The sequence below is a fragment of the Eleutherodactylus coqui genome, chromosome 4, assembly GCF_035609145.1.
Source record: "Eleutherodactylus coqui strain aEleCoq1 chromosome 4, aEleCoq1.hap1, whole genome shotgun sequence".
Classification (NCBI taxonomy): Eukaryota; Metazoa; Chordata; class Amphibia; order Anura; family Eleutherodactylidae; genus Eleutherodactylus; species Eleutherodactylus coqui.
The window spans coordinates 60,369,476-60,392,333 of record NC_089840.1 but is presented as its reverse complement, the minus strand read 5'-3'; the positions used below and the strand labels follow the sequence as shown (position 1 = coordinate 60,392,333).

The following is a 22,858-nucleotide window of genomic DNA, read 5'->3' as shown; positions in this document are numbered from 1 at the left end:
CCGATGGAACTACTGTAATCTGTGAGATGATTTGCTTAAGTTATACAGCAAGTAGTTTAATAAAACTGTTTAGAAGTATAAGTGTCACTTTTAAGACTACCGTATGTATGGGATAATATTGCAAGATTGTGGAAGACCTTCATTTATACTTAGATTTCATACAGTTGCAATCAAAATGGAAATGGTTTATTTGCCCAATTTACAAATTTTCAATTGTCTGCAAAAGAAAACCGTCAAACAGGAACAATTTAAATCACTCAACACAGCTAATATAAAAAGTGGTTTCTCCACGCTGCTTTATGTTGCCTCTGTTTTACGTGAGGCCTTTTAAGTCTATTCCGGGCTCACCATGGGCCCCCCAACCCAAACTCTGCAGATCATACTTCCAAAGTCCATACGTAAAATGGAGACCACACATAAAATAGTTTGGTTAGCCCCTTAATAATTAGGGCAGTCTCAGGATTATTTAACCCCCTGAAAAGAATCCCTCATTAGAGCACATGTTTGCAAATCGGATATAGTCTCAAGCACACCTGATGCAACTAATCAAAGGCCTTATTAGTTGCATCAGGTGTGCTTAAGATAAAACCTCAAATATCTGGATTGGGCTTTGATGACTGAAATTTGATTATATGTTAGAAATATAGCTAAGGGTGCATTCACACAGGGAGAGTGAGTTGCACCTGACATTCTTGGATGCGACTCGCATCGCATAGCACACAGATACTGTGTCTGTGTTCTGTGCGATGTGCGGGAGACCGCATATCTGCATGTTCTAGTCTCCTGTGAGACTTACAGGAAATTAGAACATGCTGTGTCTTAACTGCTGAAGGTCTTCATACCTGAAGATCTTTTGTACTTGATTTGCAAGTGCCTGCTCCTATGAGGGATTCCATTCAGAAGTTGAGTAAGGCCTCTCATGTCCACGGCAGTGTTGGACTTTGTCAGTAGAATATCGCAGCGCGCCCCCCAAACAGCCCATACTCCCTTTTCCTGATCCGCCGCACGAGTCCCGTCCTGCTAACGGGGCGCATGTGCAGTGCAGCACATGATGTGCCGGCGGTGATGCGCCCTTAATCTGAGACTGCATATGTCATTAAAAGTTGTATTATGTGTTGAATTTGCAGAAACCGCTTATTTTATTATTTGCTTTGAGCTATTTAAATTGTTTTTGTTTGTTTAGTATGTTGCAGACAGCTGAAAGTTTGCAAATTTGGTTAAAAAAAAAAATAAAAATTTGCAATGGGGATTAAATAACTTTGATCGCAACTCTAGAGGGTAATGGCCGTGTATTAGGCATTCAGTCATTCCTTTTTAAATGCCGAAAGATAATTCATTGCATTGCATCATTTTCCAACTACAGTATTTAGAAATTTTCTAACAGTGTGATTTTGGGTGTTTCTGATCAATTGTAGTATCCACACCGAGAGTGGGGAGTTATATTACCCGGTGTCTTCTGCTTGTGCTGTTGTGCCACAATCTACTGGTTCCCAGGCCTCCTTCTGTCTTCCAAGATGTTTGCAGCACTCTTCTAGCTACATGATGCATACTGTGCGTTGGTAGTGCTAAGTCACTCCATGCTGCTCTTTAATTGGGCAGCGCTGCACAGTGTGCTTCAGGTAATGCAAGGAGCGCTGTCTATAAGCAGCCTGATTCTGCACCTGACTGTAGTATTGGGTCATTTTAGATTTATTTTGAAAACCGTACTTTGACAATAATAATCGGAAATGCTAAGAAAATTTATGATAAAGACTTACAATGGATCTTAAAGGGTTGGCTGGGCTTATTTCCTAAATGTAATTGTTGCAGTGCTTTGATATTAAATAGACAGTTGGGGTTAAAGGGGTTATTCTAGCAAAAACATTTATAATAGGATAGTTGAAAAATGTATGATTGCGGCGGGTCTGACTGCTAGGATAACGGGAACAGCAGTCCCCATAGTGAATGAAGCAGCGGGATGCATGCTGACCACTGCTCCATTTACTGTCTATGGAGATAGACAACTGGGTATGCTCGACTATTTCTTTCAGTCTCATAGAAGTGGTCAGGCCATTGGGTGTATATATGTTCGCAATTTGCTGTCGTTCCACGGAAAGCTTCTACACCAGAATTCTGACCTGGTGACAATGACATCTCTGCATGCAACTTTACTTTCTACTTTACTTTATACCTTTTACTTTACTTTGCATTGAGTCTTCAAACAGTCGTGTATTGGTAGGGAAACCATCAGTCGGATTCCCCCTTTAGGGCCAATTTAGAGTAACCTATTACTGTGTGACAGACATTTTTTTTTTGGCAACACAAAACTAGACTGAATCTCATCGTTGGAGTGAGCCATTTGAGAAGTTTTCACTGCAGTCCCTTGATGATTGTAATCCCATATTTGCTGGTAATATATATGGTTCCCAGGTGGTAATGTAGTATGGAGCAGCGAGTAAAATCTCACCCCCTTCCTTCTGCAAATGAGGGAGGCAGCAGATATAATGGATCAGGGTACTCTCATACAGCAAGCATTGTCCAAGAGAGTCTAGCAGACTTTGCTCAATGTGACTATATAGTTATGATGGTACTGGTGATTTAAAGGGATTATACATTGGCTTAACGATTTTTTAATTACAGTTGCAAAAGTGTTAAAGGGTTTTCCAGGGAGAATAGTATTGATGATGTATCCTCAGGATAGGTCATCAATAGTTGATTGGCTGGGATCCATTGCTCGGGACCCTGACCGATCTGCCGATTGTGCACCCGCTGACAGCGGAAGCCATGTCTGCAGTTACAAGCGCCGGCCCCTTCACAGAGACTTCCGCTCCAACCCCTGTATATATGCGGTGCTGTCAGCTGATTGGTTGGGGTCCTGAGCAACAGACATCAGACTATCAACTGTTGATGACCTAGCCTGACAATAGGTCAGCAATAGTATTCTCAGTGTAAAACGCCTTCAAACTATCAAAAGTAGGGGTACTCACCTGTCTTCTGCCCCAGCACTGAGGCCCTCCTGGTCTTTGTTGTGGAACAGCTACTAGCTGACTGCTACAACCAATCAGGGGCCTGAACGGTCATGTGCCGTTTTCCTGGTAGCATGCCTTCCATCATCTGAGTGGTGATGCCAGAAGAATGGCACCAGACCCCTGTAGCCTCTGATTGGCTGCAGCATCCAGGTGGTAGCTGTTCCACAATAAAGACCAGGAGGGCCACGGGGCTTCCGCTCTGGACCGATGGGGCAGGGGACGAGTAAGTACCCTAGCTTTTATTATTTTAACACTTTTGCACTTATAATTACAAAATCGTCCTGCAACCAGACTATCCCTTTAAAACCCCTTTTTTCACAGATTGTTCGGGACCTATTGGGCTGTGTAAAACGGACAACAATCAGTCAACGAATAAATGCTCATTCATCGCCTGATTGTTGCTTTTTAGCAAGCATGAAAACTGTTGGCTGGTCTCTGCGTGAATGGGGCGACCTACAGCCGCCTCTATGGGGGCGACTGACTGTATGAACGATTGTTCGCCCTCCTATGAACAATTTTCAGCCCATGTAATAGTAATGTTAACGAGTGCTAATGGACATGTTTTTCGGTCAGCACTCTTTACATCAGGTCGAAAATTAACGTTAAAGCACTATTGGCATAAGCAAACTTTTACTGTCACTTCCGGGTGTAAATTAACAGGATTTAGCCGCTAGTGGCGCCACACTGATCTTAAAGGGGTATTCCGGTTACAGGATGTTTTTTCATTTTTTCACTCATCCATTGGATAGGTAAAAAATAATAATTGATGGGGGTCTAACTGTTGGGACCCCCATTGATTTGGAGAATCCCCTAAAACTGAGATCTGTCATAAATCTTAAAGACAAGTTATCCTGAATACATTGTAGCCAGATCTGGAATTTTAAGTCTGGCTCCGATCTAGAAGAAAAGGATTGTAGAGTTCCACATCTGGAAGAGATAAAAGTAGGACAAAGACACAAGTGGTGAAGTCAGCAGTGCAATAAATTGTCAGAAGTTGAGGTGTTTTGCTCTTTGCAATGTTTAGCAGCAGGACTGGAATTGAGGGTAAAGGAGACGGTTATCTCTTCAGCGGGCAGATAAGGAGGGGGATTGGATTGCTGGCCTGTTTCTGAACCTTGCCTAATGAATGGTTGCTAGGCAAATTGCATCTCAATCAGTTTAATCCTCTGCATGTCATGTACAGGTCCCTTCTTCGAGAACTAAAGCAGCAGCCAGTCAGAAAACTGACAAGGGTCAGAATAATTGACAAGGGATAGAATACTTATCAGGAAATTGTTTAGTCAGACCGCAGACTTTGGAACGTAACGCCATACGACTGAGGAGCAGCAGGTCATGATTAGAATAGCTTTTCACTATTTCCATTCATTTACTGCAAGCAGAGATCCTTTTCTATATTCGTAGGTTGCAATATACAATAAATAAGCTTTTTTTATACATAGAAATAGAAAACTCCTTAAATGATTTGTTCTGGTCTGAAACCATTGATAACCTTCAGGATAGTTCATCATCAGCGGGGTCTAATGCTCAGGACCCCCAGCAATCAGCTGAATATAGTAGGAACAGTGCCTGCATTACCCACCTGGGCCATTGCAATGTGTATAGAGCTGTCAGCCTCTTGCTCCGTCCACACTGACAGTGGGATGGAAAACAGTTGATCACCAGGGGTCCTGAGCAGTGGATCAACTATTGATTATCTATTCTGAGGATAGGTCATCAGCAGTTTCAGACTCGGACAACCCATTTTTAATCATTTATTATGGCAGAATTACATTAAACATATATTCTTTTCATGGGTGATGATAACGTGGGTGTGTCTGATATTGGATGTAGATATTGAACTATAACTAGCAGTGAGGTATATGGTTATTAGGCACAAAGGGACATGCATGTGGTGGTTCATTATAGCATTATAATGTTTAGTATGTGAAGAGATCCTGGCTATGTAAATAAGCGTGCTTTCACACATGTGTCCGAGGTTCCTCTTTCCTGCTCCGTTAAGAAAGCAGGAAAGGGGAATCCCCACTGCCCAACTGCTTAGTCTCAGGATGGAACCGAACGGGCCCTATAATGGGGTCCATTCGGTTTCCACTCAGCTGCCCAGCTTTGGACGGAAATTAAAACGGCATGCTTATTTTGAGCCGGATCTGCGGCAGCAACTCCAACCGGAGGTTCCAACGCAGATGTGGAACCAGCCTTAGTGAATGAGAAAGTACCAGATGGATGATTAAAAGTTTGAGAATTCAGATGGCAAAAACTCAATGGAAATCCACGTTAGAAATCCGCTGACTCCTGATGCAGATTTGCGTCATGGATCCACACTAGAGATGAGCGAACGTACTCGTTTAGGGCATTTTTGCACTTTAGCACCGCTTTTTCCGAGTAACTGACAACTCGGGTGAAAAGATTCGGGGGGCGGCGTGGTGGAGGGGGGGGGGGGGTAGCAGTGGGGAACAGGGGGGAGCTCTCTCTCCCTCTGCAACCCCCCGGCGCCTCCACAAATCTTTTCGTCCGAGTAGTCAGTTACTCGGAAAAAGCGATGCTCGAGTCCAAAAACACCCGAACCGAGTACGCTCGCTCATCTCTAATCCACACGCGTTTTGGCCCTATTTATTGGGTCTAAGCTGCATGGAGATGGCCTGATACAGGTTTTACATCAAGAAGTGACATAACAATTTTTTTTGTTTCCTATTCAAATGAATGTTACGAGGATTCAGCATAAAATCTATGGAAAATTCTACCTTGTGAATAAAGCATAAAGGGGTTGTGCCACAATTGATATTTATACCTGATTGTTGAGGATTTCACCATTGGGATCCCCACCGATCTCTGAGATTCTGAGCCCCACTCACTGCGTGAGAAGGAGTTTAACCCTTTTCAATCCACTGTCTGACCTCTGAAGACATTATGATTTAAGGCTGTACAGCTCCGATGTTGGAAGACGTCCGTCGGGGTTCTCTTACTGTATAGTGCCAGCCTCTCTGCTGTCGGAGCCTATCCAACGTGTCACCTCATGCAGTACTGGCTTTAGCCAGCAGATAGCGCCGTTGTATAACGGCAGAAAAAGAGTAAGCCCCCTAGGAAAACTAGGATACAAATTGGATTGGAAAGGGTTAAAGCATGTGCACTGTTGCTTCATTTAATATCTATAGGGCTGTTGGAAAAAGTAGAGTGCTATACTTTGGACCACCACTCTGAGGGGGTCCCAGCAGTGGAGCCTAGGAATACCTCTTCTGCATCATATATTTGGCTGCTCTTATATAAAAGAATTAGTTGCAAATTTGTTGGCTAGTCGTTGAAGGACAACAATTACCTGTTTATACTAAAAGATATCTAATCAACCAGCAACTATTTTTAAGTGAGCATGAAACGAAGTAACGATCAACTAATGGAACAACTTCTTGCTCCTCACCCAGTTGGTGACCACGTTCACATGGAACAACTGTTGCTTATTTTCTCTCTATTGAGCGACTATTCGGACGATCGTTGTGCCGTGTAAAGCTACCACTAAGAACCAGTATATCGCAAGAATATTAAGCTAGCTCAGTTGCCTTGTGAGTTCTAGGAACCAGTAAAACCACAAGACCTCACACTATAATTTGCTTGAAAGATTCATTTTATAGAAAGAATTTGCGCAATGTAGTTTAATGTGAAGTTTTATGTCGTGCCTGTAAATCTTTACTTAATGCAGAACCTAAAAATTCAGGTTTGACTGGTGTAAGCTCCAGAATCTCCCTCCCAGATGTCAGACTCAAGAAGTATGAGGAAGCTGAGACACAGAGCGCTGTTTACTAGGTTCTCGAACCATCTGTACTTGTAGATGACACGGACAAGACGCAGTAATCACCTCTTACTTCCATTCCCTTTAATGCTGCAGAGGCAATAAAGGTGTTTAATGGTGACCCAATTTTTCACTCTGTGTCACCGTTTTGTACAAAGACAGCTAAGCCTACTTTCACAGGGATAATAAAAAAAAGTTGACCCCGAAATTCTCAAGCACAACTCACATCGGATAGCAAGTGTGCTGACCAATATATGGCACCCGGCACGTGTACATGTGCCATTTTTAGTCAAGAATAAGACATGCCGCAGTATTTTTTTTACTCCTTTTTCATCAGGCCGAGTAAAAAATAAATAAAAAAAATCTCATATTCATACACCCATTCGAATGAATGGGCTATTTCTCTCCAATTTTCAGTCTGAAAATCGGATAGAAATATTATCCGTGCATGTACTCTAAACGTAAATGTTGTATTAAGAGAAATGGTAAATTATGGGGAAAGTAAAGTCAAGGTTTCTGATCTCTTTTTATTACCTAGAACATCAAATTCATATACTTTGCAGTCTCTGCTGGATCCCTTTTCTTGATCCATAGTGTTGTTTTTTCTTAAAAACCTTCCGGTCGATGGAGCGCAAGTTTAAATGCTCCAGGCGATGTAATATTTGATTGTTCTCAGTAATAGAAATCGAGTAATCTTGTAGATATACCTTTTTAATGGCTAACAAAAATACAGGATGTTATAGTGAGCTTTCGGAACTCTGGGTCCTTCCTCACGCATAGTGGAACAAATCTAAGGACCTATTTAATAAATACACATGATCACATGGGAGGGCACAAACATAGTGAGCTTAATTTGCACTAGATAATTACCAGATACAGAGGGTAAGAGGGCATAGACATGTTGGGATTAATAGCATTTAGATAAATACCAGGGAGGGATGACCATAACAGTAAATAATTAGTCCAGTGACAAGAAATGTGAAATTTCTCCTTCAGACCTGCAAAGAAGGAAGATTGAACAATACCTCTGCAGCGCCACCTATTGGATGACAGCATTCCTTCAAATCAATGTATGAGTTTTTACCAAGTCTGTAAAACAATCATTGGCAATAGCACCCCTTCTGGGTACTCTCCTTGGGGAATAACAATGCCATCCCCTGACCCATCCACCCCCCAGGTGTCTCCACACACCCCCTAGGTGCTCTCTTTAAGGGCACCCCTCTTAACCTCTATCAGACCTTTCATATTCTCCACTGATGCAAGAACCCTCTCCGAGGTTCATTCCATTTTTGAGGGTATCAAAAATGGCCATAAATTTATTCTCCCAAATTCTTCTGTGATGCTGTGACTTGAAGTTGCCCTTCAGTACGATAATCCTGATCTGCTCTATGCTGTGTCCGTGACCACAAAAATGTTTTGCCACAAGTAATTCAGTTTTTCTCTCTCTAATTGTGTAGCGATGAGATCTCATCCTGACTCTGTTTTTGTCCTGTTTTTAAATACGTCTTTAGATTTGTCCATTATGCCTGAGGAAGGATCCTGTGAGGTCCGAAAGCTCATGTATTTTTGTTAGCCATTAAAAGGTATCATATCTACAAGATTACTTGGTTCCTCTTACTGAGAACAATCACATTTTGCTCTACTGGCTAACACGGTACCAAATCCCTTTTTTTCCGATTTAGGTGATGTAATCTTACGTCATTACTGTCTGCATTTAGCCATGCTCAAATTGGTGGGCAATTGCACATTTTGGCGGGAGATAATAACCACTCCCCCCATATCCACTAATCGGTAGACAAGAGATTATGTACTTTATCAAGCACGGAGAAAAGGAAAAGGACACTCGATTTGTAAAGCGGGAACTGCCTTCAAAATGCAAAGCACAACTCTTATTTCTGTATGCATATTTTAGTAATAAAATAGTGTCCAATTCAGAATTTTAGATCGTGGACCTCATCTTTCCAAGTGATTGATTTAAAGCACGTTTGGGATTTAAGGAGGGGTTCTTGATCTTGTAGCTAGGATCTTCTAAAAAATTGAGGCCACATAGCAGCCACTATTTTTAGCAGCTGCTCAAATTATATGTGTACTTTTTCCAGTTCTGTTAATTAAAATAATTTTCGGGACCATTTCTGCCTTTTAACGGTATCATATCTGTTAGGATATATATAATTTGTCCTCCTTTTAAGCGAAGATTTCAGACAAAGCTCTTACTGTGTTAGGGTGCATTCAGACGACCGTATATCGGCTGGGTTTTCACGCCCAGCTGATAAACGGCGTCTCTCTCTGCACGGGGAAGAGGCTAGAAGAGCCGGGAGCAGTGCTCTGAGCTCCCGCCCCCTCTCTGCCTCCTCCCCACCCCTCTGTACTATTTTCAATGAGGAGAGGTGGAACGGGGTGGAGCTACTTCACGGAACGTAGCCCCGCCCCCATCCCGCCTCCTCTCTTTGCAAATAGTGGAGAGGGGGTGGAAAGAAGGCAGAGAGGGGCGGGAGCTCACAGCACTTTGAAATTTTGACACCCTCCCCCCAAACGCACACTTATTGCTGCCAAGTATACTGCTCTGTTGAAGGCCAAACCAGTAAGACACTCGCTGCTGCAGTGTATCTTCGAAGACCAAAACTAGCCAGGGACCGTAGTAGTGATTGTTCTCTTGAAGACCTGTAAGTACTGTTCACTCGCACCTAGCTATGTCTTTTTGGGAGCTAAGTAAGAGGGCAAAAAGTTCAAAAAAAGGGAGGAGCCAATCGCCATTCAGTGGGAGATGCACACCAAACGAGGACACACCTTCTTGCACAGTTGTTGGCTAGTTGTTGAAAAGCAAAGATTACCCGTGTACACCAAATGATGATCAATCAGCGACTATTTTTTTTAAGTGAGCTGAATTGAAGCGACTGGTGAATGAATTCTTGCTCATCTCCCAGTTGGTGGCTGTGTTCACATGGACCAACTCTTGCTTACATTCGCTCCATCGAGCAATTATTCCGAAAATTGTGTGCAAAGCCAGCCTTGTTTTCGGTGCAGGGCCTGAGGGTACGGAGATTGAAAGAAGACCAAAGAGAGAAGGCATGCCCCAACCATTCAGTCCATACATTAGGTATAAACCTATTTTTTTCTGAAGCGTTCCTGCAAAGGAACTTTGCCATGAGACAGCTGATCACTCTTGGTCCTGGCCCCGTCACCCCCGATAAATGGTCGATTTTGCTGGGGGAAGCCATGACCAGTTGGTCCTTTCTCCTGGTGGGTGAGTGTAGTATTACAGGATGGCCATGCAAGTCAATGTCTATCCTGTAATACAAGAAAAGCACAAATCCCTCCAGAGTCTTAGAGTACAGCTCTCTGTTTTCGCTTCTAGAAGAGGGCCCCGAGTGCGGAACCAGTCTCGATGATGTTCATATGCCCTACTAGGGCATATGAAGGGGGGTTGCCTTTTTGGCACAACCCCTTTAATTAAATCTCCAATATCTGAATCTACAATGAAATGAATATAAATCGCAAGAAAGCTCCTAATTCATGCAACACACACGCAAATGGATGTGTATTGATGGTGTGCTGCTTCTGTGAAGTGGCTGGAGATTTTGTCGAGAGCCAGCGTAACATATGCTATTTATCATTTCTGTTATTATGAGGGTAATTTTCTACCATTGTGTCCTTAAATACCATCAAGTAAGTTGCATAGCCGAGTTCCGATATTACCGCTGATTATGAGCTCTGTGTGTTAAAATCAGCTGAGGACCTGGGGGCAGCGGGAGAGCAATCCCAATTATGAAAAGGCCTGCAACCTGTATTTCAGATGGACATGAGTGCGTCATAGATAGGAAGGCAATGTGCTGTATGAGGAGATTAGCGATTCCCGTGTGGGTTTCTAGGTGCTCGTACCGCTTACTAATGCCTACCAGGGGGTTGGTAGGAGTCTGAATCTAAGATGGTAAATCATTTGTCACATTATATTTACCAGAAAGCAAATCTAGTCTGCTTATACAATGCGGTGAAAAAGTGTTTGCCCTAATTTTTTCCCCAGTTTTATCAGATTTAACTATTTGAGTTCTTCAGATAACATTTTGCAGAAGAGGCGCCCAGTCTTATGGTGTTACCTGGGTCATGCACACCTGGTTGAGTCTCTAGCCTTCCTTGACTTTTAAACCTCTCTATTCATACTTTTCCGGCAATGTGATGTGGACCCATGAAAAGAAGTTTATGGAATGGTGGGCTTTAGAAAAGCAGGAGTTTTAAAAAAATTAAAAATCTTTCCTGCGCATGTCTAACAGCGAGCCGTGCGGACCATCCGCAGTACAGAAAGAAGAAAAACAAACCAGGTACGCACGGATGCCGCTCCTGCCAGGGCCGGATTCCGCTGTGGGGTTCTGTATGCAGAATCCAATCCGCCCGTGTGCAGGCGGCCTAAGAGTCTTTTGAATGTCCACAAGTATTATATTTCCTATGTAGTGTTCCCTCCGGGGCAAATGGGCAGCTGATGGCAACTTCCACTGGCATAATCAATGGTTTGCTGTGGTTTTCAAGAGCAAGACCAGCGACGCTCAGCAGATTGACGCAGCTACTCTCTAATTAAAGGGAGTCTGTCAGCTTAAACATGCATTGATATATAGTTTTGTGGCAGAAGATTCAGTATGACTAGTAATGTATTCATTTATATCTCCACGCATATTGGGCTTAGAGGTCCAGTGGGCGGTCCTATCAGTAATTGGCATTGATTTGTTTATGACTGGGCATACTGGAATAGCTTTCAATCACTGATAAGACCACCCGCTGGACCCCTATGCCAGGAATGGGCAGACCTATAAATGAATAAATTACTAGTTGTACTGAATCTATCTAACAAAACTATATATCCATCTGTTCAGCTCCGCTTGCTCTTTACCCCTTTCCAATCCACTTTCTGACGTCTGAAGACATTCTGATTGAAGACTATACAGCTCCGATGTCGTTGGAAGACGTCCAGCAGGGCATTCTTACCGTATATTACTGGCCGCTCTGTCTTCGTGGGCCTCTCCTGTATGTCCCACACCGCAGTACTGGCTCTAGCCAGCAGATGGCGCCATTGTATAATGGCAGAAAGAGAAAGCCCCCTAGGAAACCCTGAATCCAAAATTGGATTGCAAAGGGTTAATGTGTTGCCTGAAGTTTGGACAGTAAGGGGTTGTCTGACAAGGCCTCTTCTTATAAGTTCTTGTCATAGGGTGTAATTGTAGTACGAAACTATAGCCTGTATACTATTCTCTTTAGTGAATATCTGGCCATGAGAATTCTATTATTTGCCGCCTCCAGTGCTGTGAAAAGGTTTCCGGTTATTCTATCAGTTTACAAATGTATCACACTGAATGGTTTGTCATCTTTACACAGAATGCAACATTAGAAAAAGGAAACCTGAATAACCGCATAACACAGGATTTGAATTATTACTGAAAAGTAGATAAAGTTACTGCGGTCCGTCAAGTTACAATATTCATTTGTTCTGGGATGACCATAACTGTGGAAAATTACTACAATAATTGATTCCAAAAGTTGAAAATTTTCACTCAAAATAGGCTACAAAATGTCGATTAATGAATAGTGATTAGTGAACTTTTGAAATGTTCGGTTTGGCTGGTTTGTTGAATTTCGGCAAAAAGTTTAATTCAGTCCAAATTAGTTTGAACCGAATAGGAACTTCACCAATGCTCTACTCTAAAATAGTGTATAGCACTTAGAGCCATAAGAGCCCTGTATAACACTCATAGGGGACCTAAAACTCTATCTTTTGAGCTGTTTTAAGGCAAGGTTAATGAAGAAAAAAGAAAGAAGGAAAGATTTTTTTCCTTTATCTTCTTTTCCCTTCTTTTTCATTGTTTTTTTTCCTTCTCCTCTATCTTCTTTCCTTCTTCTTTCTTCCTTCTCTCTCTGTTTCTTTGGGTGGTTTCACATTTGCGTCAGGGATTCCGATTTCCTGCTCTGTTCGGTTCTTGCTGATTGGTTCTGTCTCTAGGTGGCGCCAGGCACACCCTATTGGCTGTTATGGGGTCCGCCTGATTTTTGCCCTGCTTTTGGAAGGAAGATTAAGCGCTGCATGTTGTGCTTTTTCTTCTGGTCTTTTCAGCCAGATCTGCGACGGAACCTACAGCCGAAGTTTCCAATGCTGATGTGAAACTGGCTTTTTTTTTCTCCTTCCTTCTACTTCCTCCTTATTATTATTATTATTCATTTTCCTTCTCCTTCTTTTTCTGTTTCTTTTTTTCATTTTTCCTTCAGCTTTTTCTTCCTCCTTCGAATTTGGTCGAGACAAACAGTCCAAGGTTCTGGTTCTTGCCGAACTGAACTTTTAGTGAAATTCAGCCCAAAACCAGATAGGACTGTTTCAGTTCGCCCAACACTATTGAAGACTAATTAGCACAGCAGTTATAACAGATAAAGTGAGTCCTTACATAAAACGTCAGAAGGAACTGTGGAAGTATATAAATCACTTTCTATCTAAGGACAGGAGATTCTTCAGGGTCCTGTACAGTGCACATGGTGTACAAGAAACATAACGTACTGCCTCACCTGGTGTCCAAAGGAGCAAATCATCCAGGACATGTACTGCAGTGTACTATAGAGAATTGCTACTAGAGAGCCATTCAGCACTTGCATTTCAGTAATACAGGTGTTTTACTAAGGAAATGCCCATGCTGAGATTGTCTGGGTCTTATAGGCAATGGCATGGGCATTGTGTGTTGAATACAGTTTCAAGTTCGTCTACTTTCACATTGTAATTAATAACATGAGCCCTTTTTTCCATTTTTGCCCCACGCCCCCTACGTTCAAAAAATCCTAACACTTTTTTAGTTATTCATTGACATAGCTGTCTTGAGGGCTTGTTGTTTTTTGCGGGACGAGTTGTATTTACTAATGGTACTGTTTAATGTACCATATACTGTACTACAAAAACTTTTAAAAGTTTCACTTCTTTTAAAGTGAAATGGAAATAAAACTAAATTCCGCCATCTTTGAGGGTAGTTCTTGTTTTTCTGAAGTGCACACTGCAGCAAAAATGACACGATAGCTTTATTCTACGTACGATTAGTCAGTACAAGTCTGACTATACCAAATTTATATATATATTTTTTTGCCGTACTATTTATAAGCATAAAATATCTTTGGCAAAAAATACAATTATTTTCGGCCACCATATTGAATTTCCTTCAATATAGTTGTGCGAAAGCTCGTTTTTTTTATTTTTTGCGGGACGTCCTGTAGTACTATTTTGGAGTTTATACCACTCTTTGATAGCTTTTTATAGGATTTTATAGGACTGGACGACCAAAAAAAAGCATAATTCTGGCATTGTGTATTTTTTTTTTTTAAGATGTTCACCGTGCGGGATGAATAATGTATTACTTTCATAGATCGGATTTTAATGGATAACAAATATGCTTTTGGGTTATTTTGTTTATATTTTTTTATTATGAATATGGGAAAAGGGGATTTAAACTTGTAATCCTTTTTTTTATTTTTTCAGACTTTTTAAAAATCACTTTTTTACACTTTTTTTCATTGTTTGATCGCTCATAGAGGGTAACGCAATACCAAATTATTGCACTTTACTGCATTCTAACAGTCAGTCTAATGTGCCACGCCACAGGCATAGCTCGGTAAGCAATCAGCCGTGGCAGCCCTGAGAGCCTTCAGATGGTTCCAGGCTGTCATGGCAATAACATGAGATCCTTGTGATCTGATTGTAGATCATTTGGGACCCCGAAATACCTATCGAGGGAATTTTAATACTACTGTCAGAACTGACAGCAGCATTTCAATGGTTTAACAGTGGACGCTGACCGTGGCTGCTGCAGGCAGATATCAGCTGGCAAAGACAGCTGAAGCCCACATTGTATGGAGCGGTATCCGCTGCTGATCCCGCTCTATACAAACCTCCAGGACATAAGTGTCCATCTTGTAACGTTATACATTGTGAGCCAATGGGTGACAAGTGTTACTGTATGATCATGCAGTGACATCTGTCGGAAATGCAGTAGATGCTGGGAAATCCTATAGTATTGTGAAGTGATTGCACAATTTCCGTGTTTCAGGAAAGACTAGTTTATGTTGAAAATATTGTTAGATGAGGCCATAATACCTTGAGGGATCACTGTATTACATTTTTTTGGTTGCAGTTGTTGCTGCCAAAGGTGATGCAACAAGTTATTACATTTAACCCCTTTAGTGGCATACCCGGAAAATCTCCAGAGCTTGCTGCACTGACCATGCAGTTAAACCCTGGAAGATTTCTGTGGGCAGCTCTAGTGCTGAAATGCTGGCCAGGACACACAGTTATTGTGCCACTGTACATGTTTACCAATTCGAATGACCTCAGGGGCAAATATTCCACATGGGTAATGTTAGAAATTGGGCTACTTTTTGTTTTTCTGGAAGACAACAAATACTTTCACAAGACTGTAGAACTCTTCACTATAGTACTGGGGGCTGCAAGTCATGCACCCGTGAGAAATATAAGGGGTAGTGCTGGTAGTCCTTCATCAGTATATTGTATTCACCCATTGACTGCAGCGCCCTGAAAATATATACTTACCACTTGGCCTTTGCTTTTACCGGTTTCCCCCTTAAAGTTACCACAAAGTACACTTTAACACTTTTATTGACAACCATTCTGTTCTGTACTAGAAAAGATGTCAAATACAATGTTCTCAATGGTAATTGCTGTATTTACACTACTTCCTCTTAAAAGACTTGTATTGTATCGGCCAACAAAATGCGGCTCCATCACGTAGATGAAAGGTTGCTGTCCTGACAGTTTTTTGCTCTTTTATTGTTCTCCTATAAACAGCTGAATATTTTAGCACAAACAGCATCTCGCTTCTGTAACAATCGGTACATGATGGATCAGAGCCGCACGCTATTTTTTTTTTTGCCTAGCAAATAATAAGCCTTAACAGCCATTATCTTTTCTTGCTTGAACTATTGATCTGAGCTTCATATTCTTTAAAATGAAGGAAATCCATAGCAATATCTTGCCCGGCTTAATGCTGTTTTATTAAGATTAAAGTAGGATTTTACAGCCCTAGCACAGAAGAATGATTAAGGTATTGCAGAGAATAAATTGGCTAGTGATTGTTCTCGGACTGAATACTGTAAGTTAATTTACTCTTGTGCAGGTTTATGAGCGTATGCTTTAGAGCCTCCTCCGCTACAAAGATTAGAAAAGGATCTCTACATGGGGAGAATTCAAATGTGATGGGAGACTATGCTGTAGTAATGCGTGGCAGCCATGTAATTACGCACTTGATTGTAAATGTTTTATCTTAGTTTATTGTAGTACAGGCCAACCAATCTGTTCTTGCATTCAGCGGGCCTATAATGCGGTTATGTCTTATGGACCTGTTTCTTGTTTCTCCAATCTGTTAGTAGATGTTTGTAGACCATTATAGATTAGGAGAACACTAATTAATAAAGGTCTTGTTCTAGCCAACCACTCATAGAATGGTAGAGTTGGAAGAGACCTCCAGGGTCATCGGGTCCAACCGCCTGCTCAGTTTATCACCAATAGATTCCCAAGGAGAACCATCTTAAAGCAACCCTCCGGTTTTTGAGACATAATTCCATTCCGGGACCAAAGGAGAGAGAATATTACTTGCTGTCATCCCGCCGGTTCGGGATCCTGTTTTCAGCCTTTCCAGATAGTCACTTCAATTTTCTAGTTCCCTAATGCACACTGCACTAATCACATTAGGGCATTGGTAGTCTAATATTACCAATGCATTCTGGGGATTAGGTAGTCTAAAGATTGTGGTGGACATCTGAAAATGGGACCCAGAACAAGCGGCACAGTGGGGCATTGGCACAGGAGACAAACGGCAGGTAATAGAACTCCTAGGTCAAAACTTTGGCCCAAAACCGGAGGGTTGTTTAAGGCCCCCATACATATTTAAAAAATAGTAATACGAACCTACTAATTTCAGTGAGTCCAGATTGTGTGGGGGCCTGTTGACATTGACCTTGAAGGATGATATCGGGGAGGAGAAAGAACGATCAGGCATGCTGACTTTCAACGCCTAATTTTTTTGGACATAAGCTGCCGGCAAAACAGTTTCACTGTGGTTTTCGCTACTCTTCCCATTGAAAGTATATGAGCACTCTACTGAATTGAGTGCTCATGTGTATGAGGAGCCGGGAGAAGTAGCTGTTGGCCAAGCAAGCATTCGCTTGACAGCTATTGGGTGGTGCACAGCACCTTTAAAGGGGTATTCTATTGGCTTTTCATGGCCAAGATTCTCTGTTCCGATCACCTGTCGGAAAGAGTAGAGCGCTTAGCAATGTTACTTCAGTTAGAGTCAAGGGAAGTGCTTGGCTCTTTCCATAAGGTTCCAGCCTGGTGGACAGCAGCAATGGCAGCAGTTTCCTATCTCAGCTATTAAAAGCAGAGAGGGGAATACCTCTTTAGGATGCACGGCCTGCCCCGAAAGTAGATGGACTGTGTCCTATAGTCATCCAGTTAAACTGTTGTCAAGTAATCCTCACCTTTTGAAACTTTCTTTATCAATCTCAAAGCATCTGATTCTAGAAATAATTCTAGAAAATCTTCTGTTATCATCCATCCTTTCCCAAGGTTTCAGAAATTGCAAGCCGATGGCAGGTTTCATTGTGCATTATCAACGGGTCCTGTCAGCACTTTTAAGTGGGATTGCGCTTTCTTTGGGAAATCTGCTTTCCCGACACATTTACTATTTTACTAAATACTTAGTTGCCCGCTTGTCAATTTATTCATACATTTCCAGGAGGAATAAGAGAGGAAACGCACGATTCCAAGTTTTAAAAAAGATTGAACATTTCTAAAACGGACAGGAGAACTCTAAAAAAGTAATCACACTTTGATGTGCGTGTCAAAACTGCCCATTGTAATCCCTGAGTATATGTGTATTTGCCATCACAATACTGGCACATGCTGTAAAAATGTCTTGCCAGTATTGATTCGTACGGATAATAGTTGGTGCTGTTGCATAAGATTGCTTAAAATGTACTTTGAGCAGCTTCAACGTCATCTGAAAAAAAAACTTGTCCCTGCTTACATGCCGCTCTTGTGTACTCCACGGTTTCCTTTGAAGTTACATAGTCATTCATCAGACATTATGCATTTTCTGTAATGTCCATGTCGACATGAAAGGATCTGGCTTTCTTTGTTATCATGGCACAGTCACAGATTTTCTTTGCGAACAAATTATGGTAAAATACTTGTACACCATTTTATCTAGCTGGATTTTCTTAGAATCTGCACCTAATAGTTTACAGTTGGAAGAAAAAGTAAGTGAACCCTTTGGAATTACCTGGATTTCTGCATTAATTAGTAATAGAATGCAGATTAATTGTTATCTAAAGACCTATTTAGACACAATGATTATCGCTTGAAATTCGTTGTGTCTAACTGCACTGACATCGTGCAGTTTTTGTTAAACCGTCGCTCATCGTTGTCTTTCAGCATTCTCAAAGTCAACGATGAGCCCCATGAGGAATTCACAGCGGGATACAGCTGATACTATTGTTTCAGCTGTATCCCGCTCCCTGATGACAGGCTGGGTATGAAGAACAGAGCGGTCCAGCTGTGTTCTCCATACCCTGCTCAGAGCGCTCGGCTGTATAACAGACGGGCGCTCCGAGCAGAGAACAGCTGGATGCAGAAGACAAGCGGGGCCACCCAGCTTGTCTTCTGCATCCTCCACTCAGAGCGCTCGGCTGTATAACAGGCGGGCGCTCCGAGCAGGGAACAGCTGGATTCAGAAGACAAGCAGCCCTGCTTGTTTTCTGCATCCTCCGCTTGGAGCGCCCGCCTGTTATACAGCCGAGCGCTCCGTGCAAAAAATGTCTGTATGCAGAAGACAAGCGGCCCCACTTGTCTTCTGCATTCCCCGCTCGGAGCGCAAGGTGATCGCTCAACGTTTGAGCAATCACTTTGCGCTATGAATGGACACAACGATTATCTCACAAAAGACATCTTTTGAGCGACAATCGTTGTGTCTAAATAGGCCTTAAGTAATGGTTATAGATAGGGATGAGCGAGTATACTCGCTAAGGCACTAGTCGCTCAATTAATGTGCCTTAGCTGAGTATCTCCCTGCTCGTCCCGAAAGATTCGGGGGCCGCCGCGGGGCGGGGAGCTGCGGGGGAGAGCGGGCAGGAACGGAGGGGAGATCTCTCTCTCCCGCCCGCTCTCCCCTGCTCCCCGCTGCGACTCACCTGTCAGCTGCGGCGGCCCCCGAATCTTTAGGGACGAGCAGGGAGATACTTGGCTAAGGCACATTACTCGAGCGAGTAGTGCCTTAGCGAGTATACTTGCTCATCCCTAGTTATAGACAAACACAATCTAATTAAACCAGTAACACACACACACATTTGTGTCTTTCATGTCTTTTATTTGGCATATTGAGTAAACATTTACAGTGCAGGGGGAAAAAAAAATAAGTGAACCTTTAAAATTAATAACTTGTAGTACCCCTTTAGCAACAGTCACCTCCACCAAGCATTTCCTGAGGCTGTAAATAAGATTTGCATGATGATGGGGAGGAATTTTGGACCTTTTTCTTCCTGCAAATAAGTTTCAGTTCATCAATATTTCTGGGATGCCTTGTGTACACAGCCTTCTTCAGGTCATGACTCAACGTAACATTAAGATCGGAAATATGACCGGGTCATAATAAAACACAAATCTTCTTTTCCAGCCATTCTTTAGTTGATTTACTTGTGTGCTCTGGGTCATTGTCTTGTTGCATTACCAAACATCTCTTCAGCTTGAGGTCATGGACGGCTGCCTTTACATTCTCCTATACAAAGTTTGTTCAAATTTAGAATTCATTATTTCCTCAACGCTCACAAGGTGTCCAGAGATCCTGAGGCAGCAAAACTACTGCAAACCATTATGCTCCTTTCACCATGCTTCACAGTTGGGATGACGTTCTTGTGTTGTGCGCAGAGGTGTTCTTCCTCCAAATATAATGCTGTACTCAAATATAATGTATTTTTTTCTGTTGAAGAGTTCCACCTTTCTCTTATCGAACATTTTCCTAGACGAATTGTGGAACATCCAAGTGGTTTCGGGCAAACCTGAGATGGGCTGAGATATATTTTTTAGATAGGAGTAGCTTCCTTAGTAGTGTCCTTCCATGATCACCATTCTTGTTCAGTGGCTTTCTAATAGTGGACACATGAACAGAGGGTTTTGCAGTTTCTAGAGTCTTCTGTAGGTCTGCGGTTACCTTTTTGGTTGTGCTCTTGGAGTGATATTATCAGGACTCTCACTTCTAGAGAGTAGTAGCAGTACTGAATTTTCACTATTTGTAGATGATCATTGGTATGCACGCAGGTCTTTAGCAATGTTTTTGTAGCATTTTCCAGATTGATGTTTCTCTATAAGGGAATGTTCAAGCAATGTCGAAAATCTGCACCAAAATTTGCATCATCTCCTCTTCAAAAACCGCACCATTTTCCGCTGATTGTAAACGCACCAACGTCTTTGAGAAGTTTTATGCATTGAGGCATGGTTCATACTTACCAATATTTCTTGAGAAGTACAGATTTGTCAGTAACCAGGCTTCCTGTGCTTCTATTTAAAGAGCACTTCTCAGGTCCCTTATGTAGTCCTCTCTGAGAGAACACCAGTATAGTGACAGACACAATGATTTCGGCAATCTGTCACCTGTGTGAACATGTGCAGCAGTTTTTGGGAACTTACATGTTAAGCTCTGCAGTGCGTGCCAACCCTGCCAGAGATGATTCCAGTGATATGTGGCCTTCCTCCAGCTGCTGATTAACGGGTCTATTCCCATTGCTTTGTATACAGAGAGACCTAATAATCAGCAACTGGAAGTCAGGGATATCATTGAACTCTTCACTGGCAGCACTGGCCATGCGCTAAGAGTCTAGCGTGTGAGTTTAAAAACTGCTTTGCCAATCCACATTAGTGATGGACCGCTGAAATTGGCGTCCATCACTAATGTGGACTGCATAAGGTAAAACCACTGCCAGCAGCCATATAGGTATACTGATACAAAAATACAAGGACAGGTACAAATACCTCTTCCAAATTGCTATGCTATATTCTGGCTTTAAAATGCTTGGGGAGCCCCGGGTGTCAATACTAGTGTGGTCTTCTTGTAAGATGCTAATCAGCTAACTGAACCTTCTCTTAATGGCATCATTAATGGGTTTAAATGTGCACATTAGAGATGAGCGAACGTACTCGGATAGGCACTACTCGTCCGAGTAATGTGCCTTATCCGAGTACCGCTGTACTCGTGCAGAAAGATTCGGGACGCTCCGCTGCTGACAGGTGAGTCGCAGCGGGGAGCGGGGCAGAGCGGCCGGGAGAGAAGGAGAGAAAGATCTCCCCTCCGTTCCTCCCGGCTCTCCCCTGCAGCTCCCCGCTCCGCAGCGCGTCCCGAATCTTTCTGCACGAGTACAGCGGTACTCGGATAAGGCACATTACTCGGACGAGTAGTGCCTATCCGAGTACGTTCGCTCATCTCTAGTGCACATCTTTCACTTTTCTGCCAAACGATGAAATCCATCGTTTGGCAGAAGAGCCGATAAGAAGGACCGCACGCTGTGTTCTGCCCGGGGAGCGCTGATTACATTGTGTCAGCTGTCAGCCCCGTGGCAGAACAGAGGGAATTTATTCAGAGAACAGCAGGTGGTCTGTTCCATGAATACAGCTCCTGGCGGCTCTCACTCTACTAATTGGTACTAATAAGCATTAGTACCAAATAGTAATTTATGCAAATTGATCGTTCAAAAGCCATCTTTTGAGCGCTGATCTTTGTGTGTAAAAGGGCTTTTCGCCTGCATGGTGCACTACACATATCAGTGGGCTGGCCCCATTTCTTTGCCTAAACTATGTGCAAGTATAATTATAGGCAGCCACTTCCCTAAGTATATGGCAGATGTGTGAGTGGTTGTTCATTAGTATACCAATAAGTATGGCCGCGGGCAGTGATTTTTCTATTTATTTGTCCTTTCTCTATGATTTGCTACGCAATGGACCTTAGTGCAGTTTGTATTGTAGTTGACTACTTTATTCTGTCCCCCAGAAGTGATGGAAATCCTAGGGTGGAGAAGGGGACTTGTCACACTCCACAAGAGGCAGAGAAGATGTCCCGAAATACGGTTTATTGAAGCAACGTGTTTTGGCGCCTTCATCTGGCTTATACAACAACAATACAGAAATGATAGGATATTTAAAAGCCATGGGATTAGCGGCAGATGATGTCATAGCGGTCATGTGATTAAAGATGTTAGCTGATTGTAACAATTTGACTGGTTGAAACATAAAAAACATAACAGCAATAGGAAAGTAAAGAATATGCGGTATAGTAATTTATTGAAGTATGATAAAAATGCAAAGAAAGTAAAGGAAAATGAATAAATTAAAAAGAAAGATTAATAAGTTGATTCAAGCAATCAAGAAACAAATGAAGCATAAAAGAAATAAAAGGATAAATGTTAGTTTTCCATTATCATGTGACAGCGAAAAAAAAGGGGTTGACCGTAACAAAAGTAACAAATAGCAAAAGTAAAAAAATAATTTGGTAATAAAATGAATTAATTAAAAATAATTATTAATAACAGATCATAATTAATAACCTGTCACCATACCTTCATTAAGGCCGTTGGGGACCAAAGTGCAAAGTAGTCTAAGGGCTCCTTCACAAAAACGTTATGTTACAGCATATTCCGCGCAGAATACGCTTTACCAAACTGCCATAGGCTCCCATGCTGCCAGTCTCACACATTGCGTGAAATATGCGCATAATAAAGATTTGCATCATGTCCTATGTGTATTATGCGCACATACATGCCAAGATAGTGTATGGCGATCAGTGGCCCACAGCAAGTACACAATGTCATTGCCTACTTGCTAGGCGGCACGCAACAAATTATGTGAAGTATGAATCTTATTGTGGGAGGCTGATGGTTTCTTCTCGATTAGGGTGACCGTAAGCTGTCTATAATTGGATTTGTGTGCCAACATAAAATGGCATGATACACTGGGCAGAGCAACCTTGTTGAAAACATTGGACCTATGTTAAGCCGGTTACAT

At 42.2% G+C, this 22,858-nt stretch overlaps 1 long non-coding RNA gene across 1 annotated transcript in view; it reads left to right on the top strand.

Annotated features, from left to right (window-relative positions):
* LOC136624630 (uncharacterized) overlaps window positions 1-22,858 on the top strand; it is a 121,390-nt gene that overhangs the window by 58,083 nt on the left and 40,449 nt on the right. The gene's annotated exons all lie outside the window — the stretch shown is intronic.